Source organism: Heliangelus exortis, chromosome 14 (assembly GCF_036169615.1).
Source record: "Heliangelus exortis chromosome 14, bHelExo1.hap1, whole genome shotgun sequence".
NCBI classification, from domain to species: domain Eukaryota; kingdom Metazoa; phylum Chordata; class Aves; order Apodiformes; family Trochilidae; genus Heliangelus; species Heliangelus exortis.
This window is the reverse complement of record NC_092435.1, coordinates 16,741,256-16,759,498: the sequence shown is the minus strand read 5'-3', so window position 1 is coordinate 16,759,498 and position 18,243 is coordinate 16,741,256. Positions and strand designations below refer to the sequence as shown.

Genomic DNA, 18,243 nt, shown 5'->3' with positions numbered 1-18,243 from the left:
AATAAACACTTTAAACCAGTCAAAATCCCATCTTATTCCTGGAGCAGTTCTGAGCCTTACACCGTAAAGAATGAGACCGCAACGAAGTCAAACCCAAATCCAAAGCAGCCTGTTAAATGCACACCAAAGGGTGAATTCATGGTTTCACAGTGATTCCTCTGGAAAACCAAGACCAGACTGGGGATAACTCATCATCTGAGATAAAAATGAATCCGTTGGCATTCCCTGCAGATCCTGACAGGGCTGGAAATAGGCCTGGCTCTTCAAAGCCAAGGTGAATTCTGCCCAGTGACTGAGCGATGCAGCCCTCCAACAGCATCCATCAGGGCCACCAAGACCCTCAGCTTGAACAGACAGGTTTGGAGGGAGAAATCTGGCTCTTGCACAAAGTGTGTAAGGGTGAAGATGTCTCCTGACACTGCAGAGACCCAGGCAACCACAACAAACACCACATTTTGCAAGGAAACATCCTGCACATCTCAAGGCTTCCTGCAGTGCTTGGAGCTCCTGCAGTCACTGCCAACACTACTGGCCTGGTCTGGACAAAATCCAGGTGCTTCCACCCCTCCAAAGAAGTGTTAGGAAATGACCAGGGTGCATGTTTGCTATCTGAAAAAGGAGTAAGGAAACCTTACAGCCAGCTCTACTGCTGAGATAGAAGGAGGTGGGGGGGGAGGTGATGTCCACCTCTCACGGCAGCACAAGGAGACAGAATCAGAATGAGGTTGGAAGAGACCTCCAAGATCATCCAGTCCAATCTTTTCCAACCTAACACAAACCATAAAACCACGACAATTGGACCTAAAACCATAGAATTGTTTTGTGTGGGAAAGAGTTTTAAGTTCATCAAGAAGAACCATCAACCCAGCACTGCCAAGGCCACCACTCACCCGTGTCCCTCAGCACCACATCTACACAGCTCAAATCCCTGCATTGATGAGGACTCCACCACTGCCCTGGACCAACCCTTTCCAGAGAGAAGTTGTTCCTAATACCCAAACTAAACCTCCCCTGACACAACTTGAGGCCTTTTTCCTCTTGTTCCTTGGGAAAAGAAACAGGCATCTCCCTTCTTTTGACTCCTTTCAGGACCTGGCCATCTTCAAGGGATTTAACCAAACCCATACAATGCCTGATTCCCTTCTAGGCTGAGCAACCTTATTCTCCAACCTGCAATTAAAAAATGCACAAAGGGGAGCTTGGGGATCCCACACATCATGCAGGCACCTCAAATCCCATTTGGACTTTCCAAACTATTTAACACTTGAAGTCTATTTAGAGCTCAAATTGATTGGCAGCTCTGATGGAAGCACTGCAAATGGCTTTGCTGACCACAGCAACTCCAGCCATGTAACTATATCAAAATAACATCAGTGCTGAGACAGAAAAAAGAGAACAGCCTGGTAATGCTGAGCTGCTCTAGATTCTTCTTCTTGCCCAGCCTCCCTAATTTTCCCCCTCTGCAGTGCTCTGGTTCCAGATGGCTGTTTGTATCACTTCAACTCTTGATATTTCCACACTACTTGATGGTTCCTAAGCACTGGGACACGTTTTCTGAAAAGCTCTCATCTCAATCTCCCTTCTTGCAGCTGGAAACCCTTCCCCCTCATCCCATCCCTCCAGGCCCTTGGCCAAAGTTCCTCCTCAGCATTCCTGGAGCCCCTTCAGGCACTGGAAGGTGCTCTAAGGTCTCCCCATTGCAGCTTCTCTTCTCAGCACCCCCAACTCTCTCCCCCTGGCTCCAGAGCTGCTCCAGCCCTCCCAGCAGCTCCAGGGCCTCCTCTGGACTGGCTCCAACAGCTCCGTGTCCTGCTGGTGTCCCCAGAGCTGGACCCAGCACTGCAGGGGGTTCTCCCCAGAGTGGGACAATCTGCTCCCTCCACCTGCTGGCCACTCTGCTTTTGATGCAGCCCAGGCTATGGATAAGATTGGAAAAAACATCAGTTAAGTTTTAAAAACCAACCATAATTAAAAAGTTTCATTCAGATAAACTAAACTTTGTCCTTCAGGGACTAAGCTGGGACTCCCACCCATGCTGGTCCTGAGCACCATCATGGGTCAACCAATGGTGATCTGGTGCCCAGTGCATGGTGGCCACCAAGGGACAGGACCCTTCCTGGGCAGGGAAGATGCTGTGCCCAGGCTGTCCAATGGGAGAGGAGTGGAGAGTGCAGGGGGAACCAGCTCTTCAGGAGATGAACATTAAAAAGTCTTCAGGCAGAAGAATCTGCTCTGTGCATGGGGATGGGTGTCCCCATTCCTGCCTGCCCTACACAGTGGATAAAAAAGGGAAGGGGACCAACCCCCTCACTGCTGGCTGACAACACAAAAGGGTGTACAGAAGGATAAATCACCCAGCTCTCCCCTTCTTGCATTTCACTTAAACTGGTGAAATATCCTCTGCAATGGATGGAATCAAAGTCCACTGTCAAGTTCAAGACCACATCTAATGCAGATCTATTCATTTCCAGGAGGGTCTGTACACAATGCTTGCTTTCCTCTTCAAAAATTATTCAAACCCACATGCTTCCTTTTCATTCTTCTTCACCTTAACATTTAAAAAAGAAATATGGCACATGTGTACCGGGAGAAACACGGTGTACAAATCAGAGCCTGCTGTAAAATGTGTGTTTCACAAAGACTTTCTGTGGTACAGGGACAAGGACCACTTGTTGATAAATTACTTTTGCTGGCAGAGTGGAAAGATGTCTCTGTATGCACCACAAGTGGTGCTATTTTTGAACAATTTGATGGAAGTCCAGTAAAACACCTTGTGCAGTTTTTTCTGTTAACCTCATTTAAATCCCATTAACAGAGAGGGATGGTGTCTGAGGATGAAGCAGAGACCTGGACATAGCTGCACCAAAGTGTATCTTTGGAGTTAAGGAATAGCTGGATGGAATCATTCACTTATCCCTTTGGGACTCACCTGGGATAACAAGGACCTGAGCAGCTCCATGCTGCAGCTTTAACTCTACATGGTTTTAGGTCACAGGAGGAGTGGGCAGCAAGGGATGAAGCACAAAGCACCAACATTTCAGGTACCTCCACGATGCCACCAAGATCTTACACAGATCCAGCAACCTGCAGTGAGAGCAGCCTCACTTCAAAGCTCAAACCCCACCTATTTACTGATGGGAAGAGGTTTGCTACCACTCCAAGAGCTGGAGGTAGACACTTGCATTAAAAAAAAAAAAAAAAAAGGAAATAAATATGACCTTCTCACTCTCTACAGCTTCCTGAAAGGAGGCTCGGGTTGGGTTGTGGAAGATTATTGCAGGTCTGTCAGGATTTCAAGACACTGAGTAGGAAACCAGAGCTGTTTCTGTGGCAAGAGTGGGATGTAGCACCCCAAGAGCTATGGCCTAACTCACCCCTGGTTTAAAAAGCTTTTATGGGATGGGGAACAACTTCAGAGCTTCTGCTTCAGATCCACCCCTACCTGAAAAACACAAAGTTTTTGACAGAGGAGGAGCTCATGGCAGTGGAAACTACTTTATGGAAAAGAGGCAATTAAACCAGTTGCAATGATTAAGTCCATAAAACATTTTCCCTGCTTTTTGTCAGGGAAAAATCTTGCTAGAAATGACAGAGCCCAGTTCTGTGTAAACAGGTTCAGGAAGCTGCAGGAATCCCCTGGGATGAGGTGCTGGGTATCCTGTAGCACTGGGATTTTGCAAAGCTGACCAGGGAGGCAAAGTCCATCCAACAGGGAAGAGCAAAGCACTTCTATACAGGAGAATCATAGAATCCTAGAATCCTAGGGGTTGGAAGGGACCTGGAAAGATCATCTAGTCCAACCCCCCCTGCCAGAGCAGGGCCCCCTAGAGTACATCCCCTAGGAACGTGTCCAGGTGGGTTTTGAATGTCTCCAGTGAAGGAGACTCCACAACCCCCCTGGGCAGCCTGTTCCAGGGCTCTGTCACCCTTACAGTAAAAAAATTTTTTCTGATATTCAACTTGAACCTCCTATGCTCCAATTTACACCCATTACTCCTTGTCCTATCACTGGTCACCACTGAGAAAAGCCTAACTCCATCTCCCTGACACTCACCCCTTACATATTTGAAAACATTGATGAGGTCACCCCTCAGTCTCCTTTTCTCCAAACTAAAGAGACCCAGCTCCCTCAGCCTTTCCTCATAAGGGAGATGTTCCACTCCCTTAATCATCTCAGTAGCTCTGCGCTGGACTCTTTCAAGCACTTCCCTGTCCTTCTTGAACTGAGGGGCCCAGAACTGGACACAATACTCCAGGTGTGGCCTCACCAATGCAGAATAGAGGGGGAGGAGAACCTCTCTTGACCTACTAACCACCCCCTTTCTAATGCACCCCAGGATGCCATTGGCCTTCTTGGCCACAAGGGCACATTGCTGGCTCATGGGCATCTTCTTGTCTACCAGGACCCCCAGGTCTCTTTCACCTACACAAGTGTGCCCAGACCAAAAAAGAGGTCTGGAGCAATGACAAATCTGTCCAGCTCAGACAGCCACACCTGTTGCTACAGGGCTTTGGCTGAGTAGTGCAGCCAAAAAAACCCCAGATTAATCTGAAGAAGCAATAGAATGACTGAAAACCACAGGAACTCCAAGCAGAGATCTCCAAGGCTCACGTTGACTGAAGATACCCTTAAAATCTGAGAATATGAGCCATTTCCTAGTGGTTTTTAGTTTTTAAATCAAAGCAATATCGTGTTTGCTCTCTTACCCAAAGCAACCCAACAAACAGAGGTCAGGAGCCATGGGTAAAGGTGGCACCAGAGGATGCTCTGAGCCCCAGAGCTCCATCAACACCTCCACGTAGGACACACCAAGGAGCAGCCACTCCAGCTGGACACACCAGCAGTGCAAACCAGGGCTGGGAGGAACCCTGAGTTTTCCAGCTTCCCTTGGGCAGAAAAGGGCCAGCAGGCTCCATTGGGGTGACCCAGCCACCTGGGCACTGACGTTCCAGCCAGGTCCTGCAGGAAATCTGGGGTTTAGCCCACGGGTGAGCAGGAAATTTCCACGTGCAAACCCAAGCCCTGGTAAGATTCATTTCCAGGGAGGTGAGTGGGACAGTTACGTGGCTCAGTCTGCCAGGTGAGAAATGCCCTGGGCTCCCATTTGCTTCAAGCTGTGCCGAGAGCCTTTCAGAAATTAAACCTCTTTATTCCAAGGTAAATGACGCATGTTTTGCTGTACAATCTCCTTGCCTATTATCCACAGTGCCCATTACTGAATGCAGGTGTCACAGATGGTGCAACTCCATCCTACTGAAGGGCTTTCGTCCTCCTTTCTTTGAGCAAGTAATATTTTCTCTCAATAGCAACCAGATCTCTGGGTTGAATTGCCTCAGTCGGGTCAGGTCATTGCTGTAACTCCTCTACCTACCAGCACGGATTTCTTTTCTGGCTTACTGTTGCTTTTCCTGGCATTGATTTGCTAATATTTCATTAATACATCCCTGTTATGTGTTCTTTGTATAGCTTGGGGAAAAAAAAAAAAAAAAAAGAAAAAGCCTGGCATTGTTATTCTGGCTCTTTAGATCTGATTGTGGGAGGGAGGTGAAGTGCCACTGAATTTATGCGAAGATTTAAAAGGATGCTATCAATTTGAAACTCATAAAGTACTTCCATTTTTCTTTCTTTTTTTCTTTTTTTTTTCTTTTTTTTTTTTCACCTCAGTTAACAATCTAGCTGTAGAAGCAAAGGATTTTAAACGATCTAAATTTAGTGCTTCCAGCTCACCCCATGGGATCAGCTCTGACTGTTTGGTGTTTTTCTGAACACTTGAGCTCCTGGAGCCAAGAGATGACATGACAGTCTCACCTAAAACAAAACTCCATGTCTAGCCCCCCAGACTGCAAAGAACTACATGAAAACATGAACCAAGAACAACCTAGGGGCTCAAAAAACAACACGTTCATAAAAGAAACAGATTTTTTTTTTTCTAAAGCACGTGATTTAAGCCAGTCTTACAATTTCTGAGCATGTAAGGATTAGCCACATTCCTTATCTGGTACCATTTATCCAGCCTGTTCATTCTGAGCTCATCCACAGCTGCTACATTTTCTCTTCTGATTTACCTACACACCACCACTGTTGCATTAAAAGCTGTGCACTTGCTTGGGAGTGCAGAGCTACACAACACTGTAGCCTTTCCTCCTTTTTTTACAGAGGTTCAAACTAAACCAAAACTGAGGTTGGAAGGCGAATGAAATTGGACTTAAAACAGTGTACAAAGAATGCTTGGTACCAGCCCACTATGCAAAGGTCCCTTTTATGTGCTTGAGCATTTGCTCACACCACAAGCTAAAGAAAACACAGAGAAGAACAGGAAATTTCTTTTTTTTTTTTGGAAGTCGTGTAGTCTTGTAACACATAGATACATAGCATCTGTAAAAATATTCCACAGCAAGCTCAAATCTATCTTGCTAAAACACAGCTCAAAAATGTCTCAATGGGTGAAAACCATTTTTGGGTTTTCTTTTCTTTTCCTTTTTTTTTTTTTTTTTTTAAATTGCATCTGGGCTGACAGCTTGAACACTGAGTTGCAGCCCATGAGACAGAAATACAAATGCAATCTTAACCAGAGTGCTGCTCCTAGTTGCTGTAATGATTTTAATCAAAGAGTATTGTGATAAAAAAAGGACTCTGGTTTGACCACTTTTAACATCTCCAAGACATCAGTGTCCAGATCTCACAGATGTGAGATGTAAGAGGACCCAATATTTTTGAAATTCCAGCTTATCCTTTTACAGCTGAAAGTCAGGGGGAAGCTGCAGGGGGAAACGTCACCTCTAGCAGGCAAGAGCATCCAAGCAAAAAACCAGAGTGAAGGCTAAAGCCAGGAAACCTGGCTAAAAGGTACTGAAGTGACAGCTTTTTGAAGTTACTGAGGGTATTTCACAACATTTCTGGGCTTAGAGGAACTGCTGCCCCCCACCACCTCCCCACATCCCTGCTGTGGTGTGCGGGACCCAGGCTGGGATCCAGCCCCGGGATGCTTGGAGCAAACGATCCCCGTGGGGAAAATTTTACAGTTTGAATTTGTAGGAGAAGGCAACAGGTGGTACAACACAGGCTGGGGAACGTGAGGAGGAGGAGGAGGAGGAGAGTAACACCAAGGGGAAGAAGCACTCAGACAGACAAGACAGGGCGGGGAGAGGCTCTGGTTAAATAGCTGCCAGTTGAAAGTTAAGCAAACAAGGAGATGAAACAAATAATGCACTCCCACCTCCCACCAGCACAGAGAGGGTGGCAGAAATGGGTCGTGGAAGTTCAGATAGTGAAAGCACACCATGAAATACTATTTATGCTGCAGCCAAGCCCCCGTGGCCCTGGATCTGCAGGCTGGACCTGCAGACACAGTGGGAGCTGTGCTGAGGGGCTCACCCTCCCTTCCCAGGCTGGTTTGGGTTGGAAGAGACCTTAAAGATCATCAATTTCCAACCTCCCTGACCACCACCCACTAGAAGGTTCTGCAGGGTACAGAGGAAGAGGTGGGAGGAAGAGCTCTGTCTGCAACCAGAAGGTCACGTGCAACCTGGGGGTCACACGTGTGCTAGCAGTGCAACACAAAATGTGTGAAAAATGTGCTGTGCTTGGGACACATCTGCCTGTGTCAAACCTCATGAGCTCCTGGGGAGCTGCAGCACTGGGGGAAAGCAGAAGGAGAATGGTTTTGAAAGCAGCAAGAAAGCCAACAGTCCAGTATCCTGGGGTGAGCCAGCTGAGAAGCAGCAGAGAGAATAACAGAAAAGTTTTGATTGGAAAAGAGCTTTCAGACCATCAAGTTCAAGCATGAACCCAGCACTGCCAAGGTCACCACTGCCCCATGTCCCTCAGCACCACCTCTCCACAGCTTTGAAACTCCTCCAGGGATGGGGACTCCAGCCCTGCCCTGGGCAGTCTGGGCCAGGCCCTGACAACTCTTTTGGGAAAGAAATGGTTCCAATCTCCAATCTAAACCTCCTCTGGGCAACCTGAGACCATTTCCTGTTGTCCCATCCCTTGTTCCTGGGAAGAGGAGATGATCACCTCTCACTCTAACCTGCTTCCAGGAGTTGTAGAGATCCAGAAGGTCTCCTCTCAGCCTCCTTTGCTCCAAGCTGAACACCTCCAGGTCTCTCAGCTGTTCCTTTTCCTAAGACTTGTGGTCCAGCTCTGTTGCCCTTCTCTGGACCATGGAGACAGCCTCTCTATGTCCTTCCTGTTGGGAGGGCTCAGAACTGAATCCAGGATTCAAGCTGCTGAGCACAGGAGGTAACCCCTCTCCTGGTCCTGCTGGCCACACTGTTGCTGATCCAAGCCAGGATGCTCTTGACCTTCTTGGCCACCTGGGCCAGCTCAGGCTGATAAGAACCAGTAACCTGATAAGGCCCCCAGAAGCTACAGTCCACACTCCCTCCTGGGCAGAGGGCACTGGGTCCTGAGTAGACCTGAATGTCAGTGTGAAGAGTAACAACCTCTAAAAGCCTGAACATATTTATACCAGGGAAAAGTGAAAAACAAAGAGTTAGCATCTGTCACCAGCCCTTGCTTGCCAAGATGCCACAGCCAAAGTACTTCTTAGAGTCCAGATAAGCAATTCTGGGCAAGCCTGGCCAGGACAGCACGGGGAAGTGATCCATGCTGCATCCCAACCACACCGAGACCTCCTCTGGCAAAAGCCACCCTGAGCCTTCCCCTGGGGCTGCAAAAGCCTCCAGAAGGACAGAAGGTGACAAAGTCGATGGATGACCTGGCTGGAAGGACACACTCCACCCCTTGGCATGGCACATCCCAGCTCCAGCTGCTCACATCTGTTCTCATGGAATTATTTTCCCCTGGGGAGAGCCAAGGTGCTGTGAAGGTGTTTCAGCTCCTCAAGGGCACTTCTAGCATCCTGCTGGAGAATCCACCAGGAAAAACAGGAGGAACAATAGAAATTCAGCTCAGTCCACAGTATCTCCAAGCACAGATTAATTGCTCAGGGTTGGATCATCACAACAGCTCCCGGGCAGAGAGAGGCAGAGACAGATTTCACAGGCAGTTACCAGACTGCAGTTATGCCTCTGAAGCCCTGGTAGTTTTCCTCCCCCAACATCCTCAAGCCACAAACTCTCCATCATTTCCTAATTTGCAAGCCAGACTACTACTGTCTTTAAAATTGACACTTATTTCACTCTGTTTACCACAGATGCCAATATAGGAGGTGACTTTCCTTCTGTGTGCTGTTGCTGAAATAACTGAAGATTGCTGACTGCAGTAATACTGGAAAGAAAACAATAAAAACTTCATTTTGCTCCAGGAAAGTGTCTTTGCTAGACAGAAACATCCTTACCCTTGCACCATGCCTATTTATTGGGGAAGAAATAGAAATGCACAAATAGAAATCAGAGTAAATGTTCACAGGGAAACACGAGTAGGTTCAAGTGCAACTTCAGGCTTAAGAAAAGCATTTTTTTACATGGCTATGATCAGACTTAAGTGTTTTCCCTTTATTAGCTGTAATTAAGATAGGTTTTTTGTTTGAACTTCCCTCCTCTCCATTCAAGATGCACCAAGCAGCATTGTATGAAGTCATCAGAGTGGGAAAGACATCACTGGAAAAGTGACAAAACTCAGAAATGGAACTGGCAGAGATGGGTCCAGCAAAGTGCCAGCAGAAATCAGTCCCCATCAGTAGGGAAGGAGAAGTGCAGCAGCAAAGGATGCCAACAAGGATGCTGGGTTGCATCAACAAGGGCAGCACCAGCAGAGATAAAGAGGCAAACATCCCACTCTACTCAGCACTTGTCAGGCCACCCCTGGAATACTGTGTTCAGTTTTGGTCCTTGCTACACAAAAAAGATGTGGACAGGCTGGAGAGGGTCCAGAGAAGGGCCATGGAGATGATCCAAGTGGAAAGGCTGCCATATGAGGAAAGGCTGAGAAAACTGGGTTTGTTCAGCTTAGAAGGAAGAAGGCTCAGGGGAGACCTCACTGCCATGTTCCAGTACTTAAAGGGTGGCTACCAAGAAAATGAAGACTCCCTTTTTACAAGGAGTCACATGGAAAAGCTGAGGGATAATGGGTGCAAGGTACTCCTGAGGAGATGCTGGTTGGACATGGGAAGAGAATTTGTCACTGTGAGAACAGTTGGACACTGGAATTATCTCCTCAGGGAAGTGGTGGACTCCCCAGCACTGCACACTGTTAAGACTCAGCTTGACAGGGTGCTTGGCCACCCAAACCAAGAAAGATTGGACCAGCTGATGGGTCAGGCACCCCCAGGGCCTGGCCCTGCCATAGACCTGCAGCCAGGATCCAACCCCATCCCTCATTTTGCTGCTGCCAACCTGCAGTAACTCTGCTGAGAAAGGAATAACTCAGCTCTCAGTGCTGAAAATGCCTCTTTGAAAGTATCTGAGTGTCTTCCCTAAGATTGCTATAAGCTGGTATGAAAAGAGAAAGCAAGTAATTACACTACTGCCTTGCAAGCTTTGATTCCTCTCTTTTTGGGAAAAATCTTAGGATTTTTTTTGTTAGGCTTACGAGGGTAATGCAGAGAACAGCAAAGGTCTGGAGGTGGGGTGGTCTGGCTTTCAAGCTCCATTGGTACAAAGCAGCTTTCCTTAGGATTTCACATCCTCACCAGCACAACTAGAGAGAAGCAGGAGACATTTCTGCCCTTTCCTAGTGGCTTATGTATTATTCCTTAAAAAATAAAAAAAAAAAAAGGAAAAGAAAAGAAAAACTTTCAGAGAAACGTGGTGCCTTTATTCCCTTGTGTTGTTTAAAGCTTTTTTCATGGCACCACACAATGAGCTTCCTTCAGGAGGTGGAACAGGAGCTTTTCCTTAGACCACAGTAAAGCAGTTGCAGCTTCAGTGCCTTGAGAAGGTGGTGGATAAGATAATATTAAAAAAAAAAAAAAAAAAGAAACCAAAAAAGAAAGAATGAATGAGGCTGCAATGGGGAACTTGAATCGCTGAGAAAAAGGGAGAGGGGAAAAAAAAAAAAAAAGAAAAAAAAGAAGAAAGAGGCATCAAATGTAGGTATAATTGCAAAGCCCCAGCCCACTTCTGGCACTGGGGAAAAAAAGGAATTGTAGATGATTCAGGAGTATGACAAAGGATCCCTTCAACAAGTTGTCTTTTATCACAACTTCGCAGCTATCCAGCTACGCTGCAAGAGGGAGAAATCACATCATGTCAACAGCAAGTTTATAAAGATAAACTGACTCTGAAGACAGTGGAAATATGCTGGCAGTTCCTTTGTGTTTTGCTTATCACGCCGCAATAAATCCACCCCGAGCAGCATAAACAGGGTACTGGAAACAAAAATACACTTCCACCTGGAAAGATGAGCTCTGTCAGATCCTGGGGAGCAACCTGGGCTTGCAGGAACCACCCAGCAGCCTCTGCTGCCAGGGACATCTTCAGGATCCCAGCACCCAGAGCCCTGGGCTGAGGAGCAAAGCTGAGGGGCCTCAAATCCAGGCTCTTGTTCACACTCCTTACAGCAGCTGTTCCCAAACACAAAAACACCTTTCTTGGCAGCAAAGGCTGAAGTCTCCCAGCACCAAGTGCAATCACAACATCACCTTACAGCTAAAATATTGACTGCCTAAAGGTGACTGAATGCCACATCGTGTTTTCTGGCCCCAGGACAGGGGAAAGAACCCAAGAGTGCCAACAGGTAAAGGGACCTTTCACTGCCCCAGAGGGGAACTGAGAACACAGGTGTTAAGACCATGCTTAAGACCTAGAATAGTTTGGGTTGGGAAGGACCTTGAAGATCATCTACTTCCAACCCCCCTGCATGCCCAGGGACACCTCCCACCAGCCCAGGTTGCTCCAAGCCTCATCCAACCTGGATCTCAACACTGCCAGGGATGGGGCAGCCACAGCTTCTCTGGGCAACCTGGGCCAGGGGCTCACCTTACACAGCACCTGCCCTGGCCAAAGGGCAACTCTGCTCTAGCAAAGCTGAATGAGAGTCAGGAGCTGGGGAATGAAATGCTCTTCACTGGTGACTGTGTTATTGTACCCAAGGGTTTCTCCTGCTTCCCTTTGTAGGCTCCTTCATCCTCCTCCTCAGCCTCACTGCTCCAACCCAACTGCTGGTTTAAATGCAAAATAGTGCACAGGCAGGACACAGGATCTTTTTTTAAATTCTGAGAGCTGAGACTTCTAAGTTTATCTCAGAAGGACACTGGAAAGATGAATAGAGAGAAATTATGCAGAGAAAGAGAAAATATTCAAAGAGTAGAATTATGTATGCATAATTGCCTGGCTCCCTGGGGTGCATGGGCGAGTGCACCAAGTCACTTTGTGAAATCATTCCCCACAACTCCTGTATCCTAATTATAGTGCTGTAAGTGGGGAGAAGCTAATTTTTAAACAGTCCTGATGGGGTAACTGGAAGAACCGTGAGGATGTTGTTAACTCTTTGCGTACTGAGGGTCTTCAAGCAAAGAAACAAACACAGAAGAAATAAAGGCAATGCTGGCAGACTCAAGGCATCATCCTCTGGTTGATTCGAAGGTGTCCAGTGGGAGAACCAGACAAGCACAAGGGTTCAGGCTGGAGCAGGAAAAGGGCAGACCTGAAGAAATAGATTTAAGACCAGAAGACAATTTAAGAGCATCTCCTACAGCCATAAGCATTTAAATCTCTACCCAGTCCTCTGTTTGTTGAGGTCAATTATTTGGTCAGAGAACTCTGAGGAAGACGTGGCTTGGACTTCAGGAGGTGAAGGACTCCCAGCACAGTCTTACAAGTGATGAACTCTGCCAAAACCATATGAATACCTAACTCTTAGGTTCTGAAAATTAAATATTCAAGTCAAATAGAATAACTATTTTTCTGCCACAGTAATAGACAAAATTTTACTACTTAACCCTGTCACATTGTCTCAAGCTCACTCAAATTACAGCCATTTGAACTGGGAGCCCAGCTCCCCTGTGCTTCATCAACTAATTAGACCAAGGACAGCCAAGCTTCCCAACTTCTTGAATACTAAAATCTTCCTCTGGCCAAGAGCCCTGAGTCCCACAGAGTGTGCAGAGGGAAGGAGAGGAGCAAAGAGCAGAAGCAGGTCCCAGGTGGGCAACTTGGCCCCAAGAGCACCCACCCTGAGCTGAAGAGAGACAAAAAAAAAGAAAATCAGGACAAGCTGGCAGGGATACATCATTCTGCTGCACATTTCCTCTCAGACCCTCACTAGACACCCAGAGCAGACCTGCAATACCATTCTTGAAGAAGTAAGTGGTGATGGTCAGGGGTGTCTTTATGGGAACCAAGTGACTTGGACCCACCTCTCCTTTCAGAAAAGGGCCACACACACCAAAAGAACAGAGTGTTTGGAGAGCTTGCACTTGGCAAAAGCAAACATGGGCTGCAATGTTGTCTCTTCTCTCTGAACCAAGATCATTTTAGTACTCAGGCAAAAGTGAAGGAGGCGTGGTGGAAAGCCTCAAAACTCCCCCCAGAGGAGTGTTTCTAACCTTATTTTGGGTGTTGGTGGGCTTCCAGCTCTTTCCCATTGATGCTGTCTGATAACCTCAGTGAGGAGTGCTCAGTTTGCCCAAGTTCAGATGGCCCTTGAGGCAAGTGGGTTCCAGCTGGTACCTTGTGTCAGTCCCTGTCATGTCCTCTCCAGCAAGGGAAGGGTGACACAGCCACGTGAACTCAAGTAGATGTGGGATGGCATCCAGCTGTGGCACACAGGGTGAGCACTCTAGAATAGAGATACACAACATTGCCTCTGCAAATTTGCTTCTCTTTACTTCTTTTGACCTTAGGAGAAAAGAGGAAACAAAACTCATGGGGTAATAACATTTAAAAACAAAGAAAGAGTTTTTGCATTTAATGCAAAGAAAGAGTTGGGGGATGAGAAGTAGGGCTGGGACCACAAGATGATGCACCTCACCTCTGGCTCCAACCTGACCCCAGATGCAGTGAACAGGGAATTTCTTGACAGCTTGTTGCTGAGCCTGGTTCTGAGCCTGCTGAAGACATCAGCAGTGTGATAGCCTCCTGCTTGACTGTACAACAGAAATGACAGCACCTAAGCAAAGACCCAAACTGCTGTCTTAAGGGTGGTCCTAGATGAACAAAAATTTGTAAAAAAATTTGCACCATCTGGGTGAAGTTTTCTGGATGAGCTGCAGGGTTGTCAACGCAAGACCCATCAACCACAGTGACTTGGTATTCTTATATGTCAAATGCCCAAAGGTATTATTCCCAAAGAAGAAACATCAAAGAAGAGGCATCACAAGGAGACAGTCCTAAATTCAGTTTGATGTGGCATCACTGAGTTTGCCATCAGCAGACTATGGGGGAGGAAGTCAGAGTGGGCAGAAAGGTTACAAGGGTGAAGTCACAGGCTTACTCAAAAAGGCTTTGTAATGTCAGAGATGTCTCCTGCCCTTTTATACCATTACTCCTTGCAGACAGGACACAGGAGAAGAATTTAAGGTGGGTCTGTAGACACAGAAAATACTCCTGCAGGAGCCTGTTCAAGCCACTTTCAGCATAACATATGAGTAGATTTGCACATGTCAGCCAGATTATTCCTCAGAAGACCCAAAGGGTGGCACAGAGGCAGACTGCAGGACCACAGACCACAGGGCAAGGGCAGAAAGGAGGAACCCTAGGAGGTTATAGGATTTCCACAGGAATTTGCAGCCTGGCTAAAAGGGTGTCAGAGGCCTGAGGACAAACCTGCTGTAGTTGCTTAGCTGTTCCCTTGACATCTCCCAGAGACTGAGCTCATCATGTTGAAGTGGGCCACACTTCATGGTGTGGAGGTTCTGAGATGGTTCCTCTTGCAAAGTGAGATCCATCCAAGTTGTAACCTACAGCCAGTCTCTCAGTAACACCCAAGAACAGGCCTAGAGGAACAGGGTGCACGTGTCACCCTTCCACTTTTAGAGCTTCAGTTCAGTGTGGATGATCTTAGGACAAGATGGATGAATCCTGATATAGCAGCACTTGAGATAAATGTTGCCTCAGAAGGGCTCTTGTGTGTGTACTGGAGTGAGGAGGAATTTGGGAGGGATGGATGACGAATGAGAAACAAAGGAACACCCCCAGCTGCTGGAAGCACTGTTCCACCTTTTGTACAAACACCCCTTTCTTGGGGTGACACTTTAAAACCACCTGCAAACTCATTGACTTTTACCAAACCTTCTTCCCACAGCACTTCCCAAGGATGTTTTGCATCTGCATGGAAAACAGCTACACGTGTCTATGATACAGAGAGGGTCCCTTAGCTACAGGTAGGTGAGCTTTTTTTTGCCCAGGCCTCCTTCCTGCCAGTCCCAGGTTCCTCCAAGGGATGCACTCCCAATCCCAGACCTGTTAGAGCAGCTCAACACCTCCAGCAAGACCACAACAGGCTCTGTTTCCAAAGCCCCTCTAGTTAGACCATCACAACCACCTCAACAAACCATCCAAAAAACCCAACCATCCTGATGCTCCTCGTGACAGAGCTGCCAGCAAGCACTGGAGTGTGTCAGCACGAGCAGATCCTGATACCCACAAAGCCAAGAGCAAGCATGGAGCTGAGGGACTGTTTGAGCCCCTCTGGAAGTGTTCAAGGCCAGGCTGGATGGGGCTTGGAGCAACTTGGTCTGGTGGGAGGTGTCCCTATCGTGCAGAGGGGTTGGAATCTCTAAGGTTCCCTCCAACCCAAACCATTCTATGAATCTGTGATATGTAATCCAGGATCCATAGAAAACAGCCTCACCAGGGGCCTGATTCCTGTAATCATGCAGTTCTTATTTTCCACATTGCTTTTAATTTAAACCAAACTAAATCAAACCGATCCAAACCAAACGCAACCAATCCAAACCCCAAACAATGAAGAACCTTCCCCCACCCTTCAGCCAGGAGAAACTAAAAAAGAAATCCCATAAAAGCTCCCAGCTCTGGCTGGCGTGACGGGCAGGATCACTAAAGGGGAGGGAACGTTTTTAAACCGTTTTGAAACAATTCAATTTTAAAGCAATTTTGGGCACAGAGGCGCTCGGCAGCCTCGGCTGCAGCAAAGGGAGAGCAGAGCAGGCTTGGATCGATGGCAGGGAGGGGGTGGGTGCAGGAAGGCAGGAGCAGCAGAGTGTGGCATGGAGGCTAATAGCTTTGTAGCAATTTATTCAGTGTGAAACACTGCATGGAACGAGGCAGGGGGCTGCACAGAAAGTAGGCAGAGAGCACGGTAACACCTGGGAGGGGGACAGTCCCCGAGTCCAGAGTGGCAGAGAGCAGGGAGAATCAATACCAAACACTCCAGGGAAAGCAGGAAACTCTTCTTCTCTTATATATATATATATAAAAAAATAATAAATGACAATTAATGGATCCAAGCAGGCCACCCTCAAAAAAAAAAAAAAAAAGAAGTTGTTGAAGAAACAGCACACACAAAAAAACCCAATCGTGTGCTTCAGCAGGGTCACAGCATTGCTCCTGATTGAGTCCCCAACCTGTGGTCTGTACCCACAGGGGTTCAGGACCCCCCCAAAAATCCTGTAGCCAGCCAAGGGGATGGGGGCTCTGTATTCTGTACCAATGACGTGGGAAACCCCATGGAATAATTTCCAACCCCTTCCCCAGTTGGGAATAATTTCCAACCCCTTCATTCCCATGAATTCTTCAGCTGCAAAGCTCTACCTGGAGACATGGCACAGTGTCCCCTCTCTCTCCATGGTGGCCTCCAACCCTGCCTTGGATGGATATTTAAGGAATGGACAGGCAGAGCTAATTTTGGGAAAAAGAGAAAGGGCTTTCTGGAATCTGGTTTTGACAAACGAGGGAAAAAATTGCATTTGATGGCTGTGTGGCCATTTGATGTGTGGCCTGTGGTGGAAGCTCAAGAGCTCTGGATCTCCTTTGCAGGCCAGATTTGCTCTGAACTGCTCCTGCTGGTGTTTGCAGCCCAAGGAGAATGCGATGCTCTTTCCACATCACTCGAGCTCCATGCCCAGGCACATATGGTCTGGCTAAATAAGAAGCCTTGGAAATGCTGTCAACAAGACTGGAGGAAGGTGGGCATCTGTGCAGAAACATATGCAATGCCCCAGTGCTGCAGAGGCAGCCACAAAAGGGATGCTCATGCCCAGAATCCCACCAAAACCTCCCCAGGTTCCAGCAGAACAGGGATGCAGGACAGGTGACACTGTCACAACCCCTTCCCCTCCCTCCTTTTGAGCTGCATGACCAAAAACCCCTGAGTTTGCTTCCAAGGATGCTCTTGCCAAGGTCTCTAAAGATGATGGTTCCCTTAAACCAGACCAGCACAAGCTCCAGCAGCATTCCTGTGCCTGCCCTGATTTATGTACCCACTTAGGTGTTTGCTTTATGTTCAGCTATGAAAATCTCCCCCACATTACAAAAAGCAGTGGAATAATCTACTATTTCCATCCGCATCCCTTAGAGAATTCTGCAGTTTAAAAAAAAAAGAAAAGAAAAAAAAAGAAAAAGGAAAAAAAAAAACCTGGTTGAATTTGATTAAACCTTTGGAATCTCTCCAATATTTCCAGTTATTCCATCTGTAGAAACACTCTACTGGCACTTGGCACATTTATAGCATTAACTGCCTTCTAAATCAGCAGCAGTTCTGCCTAACAATTTGGCATTTGCACATTGCCTTGTAAATTACCCACCTTACAGCTCTGGGTATGAGGACCATCCCCTCCAAAAAAGCCTATTAGTGCCTTGTAGAAATCCTTCAGGAAAAAAACCACCTTCCTAGGGGCTTCTCTCTTGACAAAAAAAAAGGGGGGGACACAGCTTTCAGTGGCAGGGTATTAACACTGTGGCTCATGGTGTTACTATGGCAGTAAAATGAAACCCAACACAACCAGCTGGTTGCTATATTGCTATTAGAGCCCCATTTGTGATTCTGACCTTTCCAGAACTCTCCACAAGGCATTCATCTATTCCAAACCCATCCAGGATCTCAAGCAGGATGGGAGGTGAAGCTGCTGGAGAAGTCAGTCCTCTGGTCGGGCATTGAGAGAGAGCAACGATTCCACCCGTGAGGGTTTGCTTGCTTTTTGGTTTTTTGGGGTTTTTTTTTCACCAGGCTAGGGACGACTGCAGTTCCAAACCAAGCCACAAAGCAGCAGGAAACCACTCAGCAATATCAGCAGCCATTTGTGCATTTCTTGGTTGAAAACAAAGAGCTGAGAAGGTCGGCGTTGTTACCTCCCCACTTCCAAGTTGCTTCTCCTCTTTTGTCTGCCCAAAGAGGAGAAAAAACCCTTCCCAAAAAGCTCCTGGCTCTCCAGCTCT

General features: G+C 47.2%; 1 protein-coding gene across 1 annotated transcript in view; it reads right to left on the bottom strand.

Moving 5' to 3' along the window:
• NEXMIF (neurite extension and migration factor) overlaps positions 1-18,243 on the bottom strand; it is a gene marked incomplete at its 3' end in the record, with an annotated part of 154,889 nt that overhangs the window by 19,482 nt on the left and 117,164 nt on the right. The window lies entirely within an intron of this gene.